General features: G+C 40.9%; 1 protein-coding gene across 3 annotated transcripts in view; it reads right to left on the bottom strand.

Annotated features, from left to right (window-relative positions):
* The window catches only part of LOC133630644 (small conductance calcium-activated potassium channel protein 2-like), a 164,359-nt gene that overhangs the window by 119,642 nt on the left and 28,833 nt on the right, over positions 1 to 15,884 (bottom strand). The window lies entirely within an intron of this gene.

Here is a 15,884-nt window from a genome sequence, read left to right as displayed (position 1 = left end):
GAATGTGAGACTTGGCCCCCACCTCTCATCCACCCGCACGCTGAGCATCGGCTCCCCACAGGGCTGTGTGCTGAGCCCCCTCCTCTACTGCCTCTACACCCATGACTGCAGTCCAGCCCACAGTGACAACCTTATCGTCAAGTTTGCTGACGATACCACAGTGGTCGGGCTCATCTCCAGGGGTGACGAGGCTGCCTACAGGGAGGAGGTCCTGAAGCTGACGGCCTGGTCTTCGGAGAACAACCTCGCTCTCAACACCAGCAAGACCAGAGAGATCATCGTCGACTTCAGGAGGAGCAGCACCGACCCTGCCCCCCTCTACATCAACGGCGAGCGTGTGGAGGGGGTCCACTCCTTCAGGTACCTTGGAGTCCACATCTCCAACGACTTTTCCTGGACAGTCAACACCACAGCAATCATCAAGAAGGCTCAGCAGCGGCTACACTTCCTGAGAGTCCTCGGGAAGTACAACCTGAAGCCTGACCTGCTGCTGACCTTCTACCGCTCGTCCATCGAGAGCCTGCTGACCTACTGTATTACAGTATGGTACGGCAGCTGCACTGCAGCAGACAGGGAGAGGCTGCAAAGAGTGGTCAAGACGGCTCAAAAGATCATCGGCCGCCCTCTCCCCTCTCTGATGGACATCTACACCTCCCGCTGCCTCAACAGAGCCAGTGCCATCATCGAGGACAGCACCCACCCTGGCTCTGACCTGTTCCACCTGCTGCCCTCTGGGAAGCGCTACAGGTGCATTAAAACCAAGACGAACAGGCTAAAAAACAGCTTCTTCCCCAGGGCCATAACCACCCTGAACAGACTTCCCCATTGACCCTCATAACTGCCTTCTCTTCTGTGCAATAACCCATTCCACCAACCACCCTGTTTCATGTAGATGTTCATGTACATATTCATTTCACCCTCTGTATAGAGTGCACACTTGTTTTATCGCACTGTATGGAATGGCCTCAATCTCGTTACCCTGCGTAATGACAATAAAGCTGATTCTGATTCTGATTCTGATGTGCCGTCACAAATGGGCCACTGTCAAAAAACGACTCCAAAACATACCTGTAGCATTCAGAAGTATCCAAAACTGTTTGCTGCATAAACCTTATGACTTGACACCTTGACATTGCTTAACACAAGTATCCAACATAGTAACAACATTTATAAGTCAGAAAAGAGAAAAATAACTATTGCTCCACTTTAAAAGGGAACTGCACTTTTTTAAACATTTTGCCTATCGTTTACAATAGGGCTAGGCGATATATCGATATACTCGATATATCGCGGGTTTGCCTCTGTGCGATATAGAAAAGGATTATATCGTGATATTGGAGTATACGTTGTCACGCAGTTGCTTTTAGCTGCGGGCATTACACTACAGGCGTTTCTCACTCTTTCTAGTCTCTCCTTCTCACAGGGGCGTAAAACAAGCCCACCTTCTTACATACGTCACATACTGTCGCGCGTGTAGCGTCATACGCCCTCGCCCAGCAGAGAGGTAGCAGCATGGCTAACGTTAGCTGAGTCAGGTGGTACAAGCGGAGCGGTGCGACTGGCAATACAAGAGAAACTGATCACAAATGGAGGAAGAACAATTAATGCCCAAAAAAACAGCACGGGGTCCATCATCTGGCTGTAGTTTGGCTTCAAGCGGGAAGATATTCAGCAGACAACAGTAATATGCAAAGTATGCAGCAGAAGCGTTGCTACAAAAGGTAGCAGCCAACGTTCCCTCTAAGGTGCGCGCCTGCGCAATAGCGCACTGCTTCAAGCGTCCTCTGCGCACAGCAAATATATGCCGCGCACCAAATCAAATCCCATCTGAATTCTAAACAAAAATAAACACATTTATTCTGTGTAATTTTGCAATGCAACTCTGAGTGACAGTGACAACAAGCGGCCCTAACGGTGTTCGTCAACACCGTTCAATTGAACACCGTTCAATTATTGTAACGTCTATCGAGATGCTTCGAGGACAGGAATTATATCAATCACTTTATTGAGCAAAACTGTTTATATTCGGCCATAACCACACCAAAAACATGAGTAAAAAACTTCTATCTCGAAAAACTAGTCATTTTCTGCCGTACAAACCAGGCCAAAACCAACTTGTCATCTGTCACCAACACGCATACCACTAAACCACTGGTGCGTTTATGGCCACACAAAAAGCCGGACAACTCAAACACCACACAAAGTTACACTATGACTCCTCAGTCATACGTGTGCTTATTCTACTGTCATTTATTATTAATATTAATTTATTGATATTAATCATTGAATGCTGTTACTAGAGAAAGTTACAGGAAGGCACAGTTCATCCTATGCTTACATTTCATTGTGCAACATGAGGATGTTTAAGGGGAACTAAATGTGATCTCTGAAAGGGGTACAAATGATTTCCAAAGCAGGACCCCCACCCAGACATATTGTACAATACTAATCCATAGCTTATGAAGAACAAGATTTATTTTATTTTCATTACAAGTGGGCCAAATCACTATTACAAAATAATCTCATGAAAATGACTCCTGTCATTTTAAAGATAAAAGATTAAAGTACCAATGATTGTCACACACACACTTAGATGTGGTGAAATTTGTCCTCTGCATTTGTCCCATCCCCTTGGGGAGCAGTGGGCAGCAGCGGCGCCGCGCCCGGGTGAGTGTTATTATAAAAGATTGGTTTGAGACAGGTGTGCTGCTGGTATTGCCACGTGTTGCCATTGTGATGTTGCTCACATGTGCTCCACTGAATGCTCAGGGAGTTTTTGTGTTTACTCAGACACATGAACAATTAGAGGGAACATTGGTAGCAGCACTACTAATTTGTTCTTTCATTTAAAAAGTCACCCGCGAGAGAATGAAGAGTGCTTGAAACTCCGCACGTTAAAATCTCCGGCCTGTGCCACACCCAGAAAAATGCCGAAACAACCTGCACTGACAAATGAGCCTGACGTCTTCCATTTACAGATCAACACCATATGAAAAACATAGTCACAAACACAATGAGATAACGTCTGCAGTAACTTATTACATAGCGAAGGACATGGCCCCATAAACATCCATCTATGCAACATTTTGACCAGAGAACCACCATTACATGTTATGTAGACCACAAGGAAGTGTTTTACATTTAGAAAAATAATAATAATATGACTCTTTTAATGCGCCCTATTATATGCATCAAGTGTTCATTCAAGGCTAAGGCAAAATATCGAGATATATATCGTATATCGCGATATGGCCTAAAAATATTGAGATATTAACAAAAACCAATATCGCCCAGCCCTAGTTTACAATCATTATGAGAAACATATTAATTGTACGATTCTAAAGATGATAAAAACGCTTGCAAGATGCGGCTAATATGAATCACCGTTGTAGCCTTCAAAGTCCTCTAAAACAACTTCAAAACCCTCCAACGTTTTATATACACACTGCAAGTATATATATATATATATATACACTCTGCAATTATATACAGTATATAATGTAGTAACAGACACCTTCATAACAATATGTATATGTACAATATACACACTGCAAGTATATACATAATGTAGTAACAGACACCTTCATAACAATATGTAATATGTTTTATATACACACTGCAAGTATATATATAAAATGTAGTAACAGACACCTTCATAACAATATGTAATATGTACAATATGCACACTGCAAGTATATATACATGTGTATATATATATATATATATACATATATATATATATATATATATATATATATATATATATATATATATATATATATATATATATATATGTATATATATATATATATATATAAATATATATATATATATGTATATATATATATATATATATATATATATATATGTATATGTAGTAACAGACACTTTCATCACAATATGTATATGTACAATATACACACTGCAAGTATATATATAATGTAGTAACAGACACCTTCATAACAATATGTAATATGTTTTATATACACACTGCAAGTATATATATAATGTAGTAACAGACACTTTCATAACAATATGTAATATGTACAATATGCACACTGCAAGTATATATATAATGTAGTAACAGACACCTTCATAACAATATGTAATATGTTTTATATACACACTGCAAGTATATATATAATGTAGTAACAGACACTTTCATAACAATATGTAATATCTACAATATGCACACTGCAAGTATATATATATATATATATAATGTAGTAACAGACACCTTCTTAACAATATGTAATATGTACAAAATACACACTGCTAGTATATATATATAATGTAGTAACAGACACCTTCATAACAATATGTAATATGTACAATATACACGCTGCTAGTATATATATAATGTAGTAACAGACACCTTCATAACAATATGTAATATGTACAATATACACACTGCAAGTATATATATAATGTAGTAACAGACACCTTCATAACAATATGTAATATGTACAATATACACACTGCAAGTATATATATAATGTAGTAACAGACACCTTCATAACAATATGCAATATGTACAATATACACACTGCAAGTATATATATAATGTAATAACAGACACGATCATAACAATTTGTAATATGTTCAATATTTACCGTATTTTGTTCATTTAATGCATTATCAGAACTTCTTTCCTCAGCACATTTATTTCCGTTTCCATAGCAGTGCAATTCCGACCTCCGGCAACAAACACGAGTGTATTTTCTAATCATGGCAGACAACAAAGACGACCATATTTGGACAAATGAGGATTCACAACCTTATCTTTTTGAAGCTAAATATACAGAGGATGAACTGCTGCTTCTAGAAGCGAGCACGAAGAAAGAGTGTAAAACGTTGGAGCAGACGGAAGCCGAGAGAGTGAGGTCGGCATGACTTGACAGTGTAAATGTGGAACTTGGAGCCAAGCTATGCCGACAAAAATGGTAGCATTAGCTAGCTCACAGCTAATGCCGTAGCATTAGGGTGACCATTTCCATTACACCAAAAAGGAGGACAATTGCGGCATATGACACCAAAAAGGAGGACATTATGCGGCATATCAATAAATTACTATGGTGTACATAAGACTCTGGTATACTCTTATTTATAGTAAAATTTTGAGTGGTTTAAAGATGATGTTTGTGTGGCTAGATAGGAAAAAATATTAAAGTCAAGTGTTTGTTAACAGTATTTGTATTTATTCAATACATTGTGGTGTTCAAAAAGTGACCACTGAGATGAATCTTTTCAAGTGCAGAGTGCCACAAAGCATAACATGTGTGGACTGAAATGTAAACAACAATTAACAGGTAACATATATAATTTTTAAAAAATGTGAGCTACACCAGCGTCACACCTGTCCCAAACCTGACATCATAACAATTTAAATGTTTTATTAAAATAATTTTCTGATATAAGTGATTTTGCCCTCTTACAATGACAATAACAAAAAAACATGTTTTTCATGACCTATTTGCTAGTATTGTATGTCTGGCTGCGGGTCCTGCCTTTAAAAGAAATGTTACCCCTTTCAGAGATTACATTTAGTTCCTGTAACTTTCTGTCTGTAAAATACATCTTTTTTATTAGCATTTATGAAATCTAATGACAATATTTCATGAATAATATCCTTAGATTAACATTCTTAATAAATGGCAGTAAAATAAGCACACATCTGATTGAGGAGTCAGTGTTACAACCTGGCATTTACACATTGTGTGGCGTTGGGGTTGTCCGACTTTTTGTGTGGCCATAAACGCAGCACTGGCTAAGTGCCATGAGTGCGTGTGTTGGTGCAGGTGAGCGAGCGAGCGGCTTCTGTTGAAACGACGGATGACAACGTTGGTTTAAGCCTGGTTTGTATGGCAGAACATTTATTGTAATGTGTTTATTTTGTTTAAAGTTCAGATGGGATTTTTGATTTCCTGCGCGGCATTAATTTGCTGTGCGCTGATGACGCGTGAGTGGTGCGCCATTGCTCAGGCGCGCACCTTAGAGGGAACGTTGGACCCTTGTTTACCTTTTTAACCAATGATAAGCAGATTTGTATCCGACACCGCTCTTAGCCAATCATTTGATATGTTACTGCGTTGGGGGCATTTTTTTACGGTCTATGATTGGCTATTGCGCTGCAGCCCAGCAAAGATGAAAAAACTCCGCTCTTCAAGCCTAGTGCCTCAAAAAGGAGGACAAATACGTGTCCGGCTTGATGCTGCGCCGGACGCCGGACAGGGCATTAAAAATCCGGACTGTCCGGCCTAAATCCGGACACCTGGTCACCCTACGTAGCATGCTGTCGCAAAACAAGTTGTTGCTACGCTAGCTAAACAATTCCTCTGTGTTCGCTCTTACAAAAACAATGTCGCTACCAATTGGTTATTATACAGGTTACAGAACGTACATTAAGTATTGTTGGCTGTTTTTGAATGCATCTGGAGGCAGAAAAGATGTAGAGGCAGAATGGATTACTCCCATTAGCTGCATTGCCAGGCAAAAATAACAAGCCAATTTGTATACGTTAAAATGCAAAAAAATAAAAACAAACTTTTTCTTTCTTCTCTTCTTAGGTTTATGACTGATAGGTAAAATTCCCCCCAAAAAGTGCAGTTCCCCCGTTGAGCATACAGCAGCACCATGAGTGAGTAGTCCTGCCACATACCACAAGGCAGTGGAGATCATCACTTTCAATAAATGGCAAAAAGTGAGCCTTGTGGACAGGCCATCAAGGATTATGTGAGCTTGAAAGGTCATTCTGAATATGTATTACATTTGGTTGCTATCCTTTTGGCGGGCCAAACAAAAGCCCCTGCTCTGCAGTCTACAGTATATACTCATGGTGAATTGACAATACACTTGAACAAAGTTTCGTTGTACTTGTGCTATGACAATCGAGGCCTACCAACCTGCCTAATAAGGCTATGTCTACAGTAAGCCGGATAACCCCTTAAACGAATAATTATTTAGCCTAAGCCATACTTGCAAACCCTCCCGTTTTTAGCGGGAGAATCCCGGTATTCAGCGCCTCTCCCGACAACCTCCCGGCAGAGATTTTCTCCCGACAAACTCCCGGTATTCAGCCGGAGCTGGAGGCCACGCCCCCTCCAGCTCAATGCGGACCTGAGTGGGGACAGCCTGTTCTCACGTCCGCTTTCCCACAATATAAACAGCTTGCCTGCCCAATGATGTCATAACATCTAGGGCTTTTAGAGAGTAGAGTGCACAACTGCGCACACAAAAAGGAGACGAAGCAGAAGAACGAGGAAATTACAGACATGGCGACGCCGTCGACGAGCAAGATGAAGAAATATTCTTGCAAGTTCCAAAACGAATGGAAACAAGAATTTCAGTTCATCCAGGACAGTTTGAAGGGGAAGGGGTATGTATGTTGCCTGTAAATTTTGTAGAACAGACTTCTCCATTGAACACGGTGGCCGAAATGATATACTCATCATGAACGGAGAAGTTAAACAGGACAATACTGCCATCTAATGGATAGCCACCGGAACACTGAAATTCAAGTATTTTTTTTTTTTTCTATGTAAATAAAATAAATATATATATATATATATATATAGCTAGAATTCACTGAAACGCCCCCCGCCCCCAAACCCCCCACCTCCCGATATTGGAGGTCTCAAGGTTGGCAAGTATGGCCTAAGCCCCGTTTCAGCCACACAAACCATTGTTTAAGGCCCCCCTCCTCGGACAATTTTTCACACGGATGACAACACTGGAGGTGACTATGATGTGCGCACTTTTCGCGCATGCGTACTAGGTCGCGTTGCGCCGGCGGATGCCCATTGTGTGTGTATGGACAAGGGTGAAGTTAGGTGGGATTTACCCTGGATAACCTTATCCAGCTTAGTGTAGAAGGGGCCTAAGTCAAGACTCTTGAATCTGTTCAGACCCTTCTGGACGTTTTTTTTTTTTTTTTTTAGGGGACGCCGTGGCGCAGTTGGGAGGGTGGCCGTGCCAGCAACCTGAGGGTTCCTGGTTCAATCCCCACCTTCTACCAACCTCGTCACGTCCTTTGTGTCCTTGAGCAAAACACTTCACCCTTGCTCCTGATGGGTCGTGGTTAGGGCCTTGCATGGCAGCTCCCGCCATCAGTGTGTGAATGGGTAAATGTAGAAATAGTGTCAAAACGCTTTTGAGTACCTTGAAGGTAGAAAAGCGCTATACAAGTATTTGCCGCCATTTACCATTTACCATTTTCTTCCAAAAATTGACATACAACATTTCCTGGTCGTATTGGACACTTTTTCTGTCTCTAACATGAAAACACTATTGCTCGTGACCAATTAAGTACATTGGGTAATGGCGTCAACTATCCCCCAACGCCACAGTCTTACTACACCTCTGTGGGAAACACGCCATGCCACTGCTTACTTATCTTGTTCTTCTTTAGAAGGCAAACTAGTTGGGGACTGTGATCTTAGAGCGGGGTTCTGCAACCCGCGGCTCTAGAGCCGCATGCGGCTCTTTAGCGCCACCCTTGTGGCTCCCTGGAGAGATTTCAGAAATGTATGAAAATGGAACCATCCTAATAATATTTAACCATCCTAATAATTAGAAATCCCATTGTTTAACTCAAATCAATTGCCGTTTTATTCTACTAATTACGGGAGTCCTTGAACTCACCGTAGTTTGTTTACATGTATAACTTTCTCTGACACTGCCAAAGAAAGACGTGTTTTATGCCACTCCTTGTTTGACTAATTTTGTCCACCAAACGTTTTATACTGTGCGTGAATGCATAAAGGTGAGTATTGTTAATGTTATTGACTTGTGTGGAGTGCTAATCAGTCATATTTGGTCGGTGCATGACTGCAAGCTAAACGATGCTAACAAGCTATTTCGGTTAGCTGTATTTACATATTACATCATTATGCCTCGTTTGTAGGTATATATGAGCTCAATTAATTTCCTTTACTTACGTCCTCTGTGTATTTCATTTACATTTGCATGTCTCATGACACGTTATCTGTGTGTAATATTGGCTGCATTTCTGATAATTGTTTGTGTGCAAAGTTTGTTGAAGAGGTTCATTTAGCCTACTGATGTGTATTTATAAGTGGTTGATTTATATAGGCTAGTAAGGTAGAGTTTTGACTGTTAACAGGGACGAAGGAGCCTACCAACTATCCCACACCTGGGACGCAGTCCTGTAGGGCCTCCCCCGGCCGTTTGGTAGACATCCAGATGACAGGGGGCACCCCGCCCTACCCCCGGCGCACACCAGGGGACACCGCCATCCTACCACTTCAGGTGGGATGGAACAATCCATATAACAGGTCACAGATGACGTCACGCTAACATCACGTGGCACCTCTGATGAAGGCTGCAGAAGCAAGGTAGCCGAAACTTGTCAGGTACAAAACTTTACCTTATTAGCCTATATAAATCAACCATTTATAAATATGGGCAAATTTGTTCCAGACCACAGCAAACGTTACACAGCTTGCAAAGATTGTAAGAAAATCCACTAGAAGAAAACAGACTGCCGTTTCCTTTAACTTGGACACACACGTCTATACCTTTGGCCCAGACAGTCATTTCCAGGAGTTATCTCACCCTCTGAGAAGCCTCAGTTAAACTAATGTTTTCCAATGTTGTAAAAATGCTTTGAATAAATATTAAATGTCAACATCTCTGTCAACGAAGATTTGCGACACATAGTCATTTTGATAGTAGGCTAATATAGCTAATATAGACACTTACATCATGTGTTGCCTTCATTATAAGACTTATATACAACTTTAATTTTTTTGTGGCTCCAGACAGATTTGTTTTGGTATTTTTGGTCCACCATGGCTCTTTCAACATTTTGGGTTGCCGACCCCTGGGTTAGAGGTTGATTTCCAGTTTAACTTATTCATTCCTGTAAATTCCGATACAGTCCCACAAATTCCTGTTGTTTGTTTCTGTTAAAAGTGTCCGTGTTTTATGATACTTGTAATATTGCAACCCCACTTCTCAGTGACCATTAAACTGAAAGTCATCTCTTGTTGCCCTAATGCTCACAGTCTTAGGATTGTTATATCTTGAGGTGTATTAGCCATCACAACATAGGCATCACATTTCTACTTGTTATTAACCATGTCGAAACATTGGAGTATCGTATTATCTGTGTTTCGTCCTGCACAGTTTGTAATATTTAATACACAGTTTTAGTTTGTGTGAGAACATGAAAGTTGAACTGCTGTATTCCCTGGCTCGATACTATTTGCATTTCATAGCTGTGCAATGCTGCTATCTGCATGGAAGTGTAAATGACTAGTAACTCAAGCCTGATAATCCAGTGGGTGGGTGTGTGCCATATGGGAGAAAGTCGGCTAAACTTCCCGAAAGCCATGTCTTTCATAGAGCCTATCCGTTGTATCAACCATGGAGAGGTGAGGTGAGAAGCCGCAGTCTCATATCACCTGGAAATAACGCACTTTGTTTCAGATAATAGTGTTACAGTCAAGCAGGAGACGAAGAGAATTAGATAACTGCTATAGGAGAGAGGAGGGGAGGAGCTGGAGACCAGGGAGGCAGGCAAGGCATGCATGAAAGTGTGTAACTGAGTTTGGGGTGGATTAGGCCTGTTTGGCTCGGGATGGATGCGGAAAGGCAAAGGGACAGGGAATCAGTTGTGGGGAGAGATGAGGCAAAAGCATGCCACGTTAGATGGGTACAGTAAAAGATCTGCAGGGATTAGTCAATAGTAGGGGAGAGAGGGAGGGAGCTGTATGCTAGTGAGGGAGAATCCAAAGAGCTTAGTTAAAGAGCTTAGTTGAGGTAGGTTAGCTCTGAAGATGGGCTGCATCAAGACATAAGGGGCAAGAGTTAAAGCCATCTACTGCAACATTAATATTCCTTCCAACTCCACTCTGTCTCTCCGCTTTGGTGTCTTTCATCCCCCCCATCTAGGCATTTTCCAGGTAGATTCCATGCTTGTCCAATCTCACACCGTATTGCCCTCTTACTGGCTCTGGACCGCGGTTAAAGTGCATTGGCGCAGTTAGCAGAAGACACTCAAACAGCACTTTGGGAAACAAGCGCCTCTTTTAACCCCAGTCCTTGTTTTGTTTGTGAAATTGAAATGATGGGTATGGAAGGTAAACATGAAAACCTGCGTGCTGTTTTGATGTTTACGAGGGGGGTGGTGGGCTGTGGGAGAAAGGGTTCATTGATGTAAATTTGAAGAAAAACAGGAGACACTGTAGTCAGCCGTTTGAATACCTCCTCAGTTTTGGAAGCAACTCACCGTACATTACATTATTTAACTGTGCAACACAACACATAGTGCCCTCAAATCTGTGCTGCACTACATCATAAACACCACTAGTTACATTCAATTGCATTGAAAGACTTCACATCTGTCGCCTACTTGTATGCTCAGACTGTCTTTCGAGCTACTTCCTTTACAGAAAACTTCAGGTTGAAGCACCGGACAGAAGTCTGTGGAAACCATTAGAGCACTCTTGAATTAATTTTGGGAAGGGAGACACGTAATGAGATGGTAATGAAAGAACAGAAAGGCTTTTGCTCCTCAAACAAATCTTTGGAGTTGATGCTAAAACGACTTTGTGCAATATGGATCTATAACAATTGCATAAAGAAAGGAAGGAAAAAAATTGAAGCGACAAATTGCCTTCCGGCCAACTTGGAAAGATGACTTGAAGGACAAATATCCACCTCCTCCTCCGTACTTGAGTCACAATAACACATTTAAATAGACGCTTGCTTCAAAGTGCTGCTCTTTGCTATGCTCCTAGCCCTAAGACTTCGGGAGGGAACCTCTTGAAGGATGGGGGCACCTTCATGCCAATTCTAGAGGGCCTCCCTAAACCTTCTTTGGAATCTGAATTTGGGAAAGCCCGTCAATTGTTTGAGAGAGTGCTTGCCCTGCCCACCCAAAACCCCACTCAGGGCATCAGTGGCGCCAGCTCGGTGCAAAAAATGATAAGTTGTTGTCTTTTCTTCCACGGCTAGAGAGCGAGGACTCACATGGTATCCCTATGGAGCAGCATAGTGGGGAAATAGAAGGTACAACAAAACGTTATACAAACACACACACATGTACGCACTCACGCGTTCATGTGCTCACTTGCACCCATTCATAAGAACCAGACGTACATCTGGGCACGCATGTTATTCCAACACTGGAAACCAAATGACATGCACTGGTCATGGGAGGTGTACAAGTGTGTGTGAGCAAACCAATCCCTGCCTTTGTGAGAGAGATATCATATCGATATATAGATTTTATTTCATATTTTGCGGTTCAAAGCTTTTGCGTTCATCAGACCACTACACAAAAGTCGAAGGCTATATTTACCTAACATGTTTTGTTTTGTTTTGATAAAGGATAACACGAAGCTGTAACAAACGTAATATGCATGCGAGGCTAGTGGATGGCGATGGTGCTTCGTATAAATGCATTTTTCCTTGCAGACTACATTTTTTGGCGAATACGCGCCATTTGAATCAACACGATGCAATAGCCCGGGAGCCGGGGAACCTTTTAAAGTACAACGGCTACAATAGCACCATGTTCCGCCATTACTGTTGTAACTATAATATATTGGCCCTAACCAAGACTGACCGCTTAACACAGGGGTGTCCAAACTTTTTCCACTGAGGGCCGCATTCTGAAAAATCAAAGCAAGCGGGGGCCATTTTGATATTTTTTATTTTAAAAACCAATACAATATACTCTACCGTTCAAAAGTTTGGGGTCACATTGAACTGTCCTTATTTTTGAAGGAAAAGCACTGTACTTTTCAATGAAGATAACTTTAAACTAGTCTTAACTTTAAAGAAATACACTCTATACATTGCTAATGTGGTAAATGACTATTCTAGCTGCAAATGTCTGGTTTTTGGTGCAATATCTACATAGGTGTATAGAGGCCCATTTCCAGCAACTATCACTCCAGTGTTCTAATGGTACAATGTGTTTGCTCATTGGCTCAGAAGGCTAATTGATGATTAGAAAACCCTTGTGCAATCATGTTCACACATCTGAAAACAGTTTAGCTCGTTACAGAAGCTACAAAACTGACCTTCCTTTGAGCAGATTGAGTTTCTGGAGCATCACATTTGTGGGGTCAATTAAACGCTCAAAATGGCCAGAAAAAGAGAACTTTCATCTGAAACTCCACAGTCTATTCTTGTTCTTAGAAATGAAGGCTATTCCACAAAATTGTTTGGGTGACCCCAAACTTTTGAACGGTAGTGTATGTATAAATAATATACATTTAGGCCTCCACTCAGGCTTGATCCCGGGGACCCCAAAGGGTTTTGGTAAAAAAAATATAAAAAATTTGTCATTATTCAGTATTATTATTTTTTATTATTATTTAAGTTTTAAATCTCTAGATCAACATTAGGTCTATCTGTCAATATAACGGTTTTAAAGATTTAAGTTGTATGCTCTTGTTGTCAAAGAAAACCCTGTTTTTTAATGGAAAAAATACAAAATATGCAATACTTTCACACAATAAAATTTTTAAGTGGAATATTTGAGATTATATAATAATTGGAGCCTTAAAAAGGTCAATAACTCATAACAACATTGATTTTAATTCATTATTATTTTTTGAGCAAAGACACTTAAAAACAAATCACACTAAAATTATTGGGGATCCAAATAATTATAATGTTAAAAAAGAAATTCAATTTTTTTTTTTTACTGTTTACTTTTAACACAATAATCTCGAGATCAACTTCAGATCTATCCGTTAATTATACGTAAAATTGTTGTTTATGTTTTTCGTTTGTTCGTTTTAGGCCCTTTATAAAAAACAGCTCAGTTTTTTATATGGCAAACACAACATATGCAACATTTTCCCCAAAAATATCTAGGATGTGACGTAATTTGAGTCTTGAATAGGTCAATAATTCATAATGACATTGATTTTGATTCATTATTATTTTTTAAAGAAAGAAACAGCCTGCATGGCAGCTTTGTGTTATTAGAGCATACTTGCCAACCCTCCCGTTTTTAGCGGGAGAATCCCGGTATTCAGCGCCTCTCCCGACAACCTCCCGGCAGAGATTTTCTCCCGACAAACTCCCGGTATTCAGCTGGAGCTGGAGGCCACGCCCCCTCCAGCTCAATGCGGACCTGAGACTGAGTGGGGACAGCCTGTTCTCACGTCCGCTTTCCCACAATATAAACAGCTTGCCTGCCCAATGACGTCATAACATCTAGGGCTTTTAGAGAGTAGAGTGCACAACTGCGCACACAACAAGGAGACGAAGCAGAAGAACGAGGACATTACAGACATGGCGACGCCGTCGACGAGCAAGATGAAGAAATACGCTTGCAAGTTCCAAAACAAACGAAAACAAGAATTTCAGTTAATCCAGGACAGTTTGAAGGGGAAGGTGTATGTTGCCTGTAAATTTTGTAGAACAGACTTCTCCATTGAACACGGTGGCCGAAATGATATACTCATCATGAACGGGGAAGTTAAACGGGACAATACTGCCATCTAATGGATAGCCACCGGAACACTGAAATTCAAGTATTTTTTTATTTTTTCTATGTAAATAAAATAAATATATATATATATAGCTAGAATTCACTGAAAGTCAAGTATTTCATACATACAGGTATATATATATATATATATATATATATATATATATATATATATATATATATATATATATATATATATATATATATATATATATATATATATATATATATGAAATATATATGAAATACTCGAGTTGGTGAATTCTAGCTGTAAATAACCATGCCCCCGACCACGCCCACCGCCCCCAACACCCCCCCCACCTCCACCACCACCCCCGACCAAGCCCCCCACCCCCTACCCCCCACCTCCCGATATTGGAGGTCTCAAGGTTGGCAAGTATGTATTAGAGTAAACATTGTGACATTTTCTTGTTACATTTCACCTGTTTACTCTTTTATACCACTTATCATGTTTTTAATTTTTTTCATTCGTATTTTTAAAATGTGCCGTGGGGCCGTTAAAAAATGACCTGCGGGCCACAAATGGCCCCCGGGCCACACTTTGGACACCCCTGGCTTAACAAGTATGAGCTCCATTTTCACAGGCTGTCCTTTTGTAATTCAAACGTCCATGTTGACGCTAAACACTGTTTTCATGTAAACCAATAGCCGGAAACTTATTTAGCCCCTTACTTTCACAGGGCCGCAACTGTTAGCCTTCAAGAAACATCTTAACTGGGATATCTGTTCCTCCTCACTGTCTTTGGAAGTAAAAAAACAAAGAATCTGATCTTTCTTGTTATTGCCAAGTCACCCAGTGAGGTGTTAAACGCACCATCCAGCATTGGCATGTTTTGAGGATCTAGGGTTGAACGTGCGAGAGGAGGTGGTTAGTGAGCGGTGTGCACTCGGTGGGGTAGTTAAGAGGAGACACAGAAGAAGGGAGGGGATGTAGAGGCAGGCAAGGTGGGCTGCGTCGGTAACCCAAGCCAGACTGGAAAAAAACAGCTTTTACTGCCTAGCACGGTGTCACATAGTTCTGACAAAACCTACTGCAATGAAGCTCTCAACCCTCCCCCTCTCCCCTGCCGACTCCCTTTCCTGTCCAACTATCCAAAGATGACTTAAAAACATCAAAGCTGGCATTAACGTCTCATTTTTCTATGTAAATGCCAAATGAAGAAGTAGAGAAAGGCTTTCCCTTCCTCCCTGCCTCCTCTTTCATTTTCAGTCAGAATGGTTGCTCCCCCTTGAGTTTGGGGCGGAAAACGGGTAAAGGGGTCCAGGGGGGCTTCGCTGCATTACCAAAACAAATCATTCAGCAAACAAACAATTAGACACTCATGAATTATGGACAAGCCATATAGCAATAAACACAAGGCGTGGGGAGCTGTGCAGCGATTGCTGA

The sequence above is a fragment of the Entelurus aequoreus genome, linkage group LG16, assembly GCF_033978785.1.
Source record: "Entelurus aequoreus isolate RoL-2023_Sb linkage group LG16, RoL_Eaeq_v1.1, whole genome shotgun sequence".
Lineage (NCBI taxonomy): Eukaryota > Metazoa > Chordata > Actinopteri > Syngnathiformes > Syngnathidae > Entelurus > Entelurus aequoreus.
Note: the sequence above shows the minus strand (reverse complement) of the source record. Positions and strands in the feature narration are given on the sequence as shown.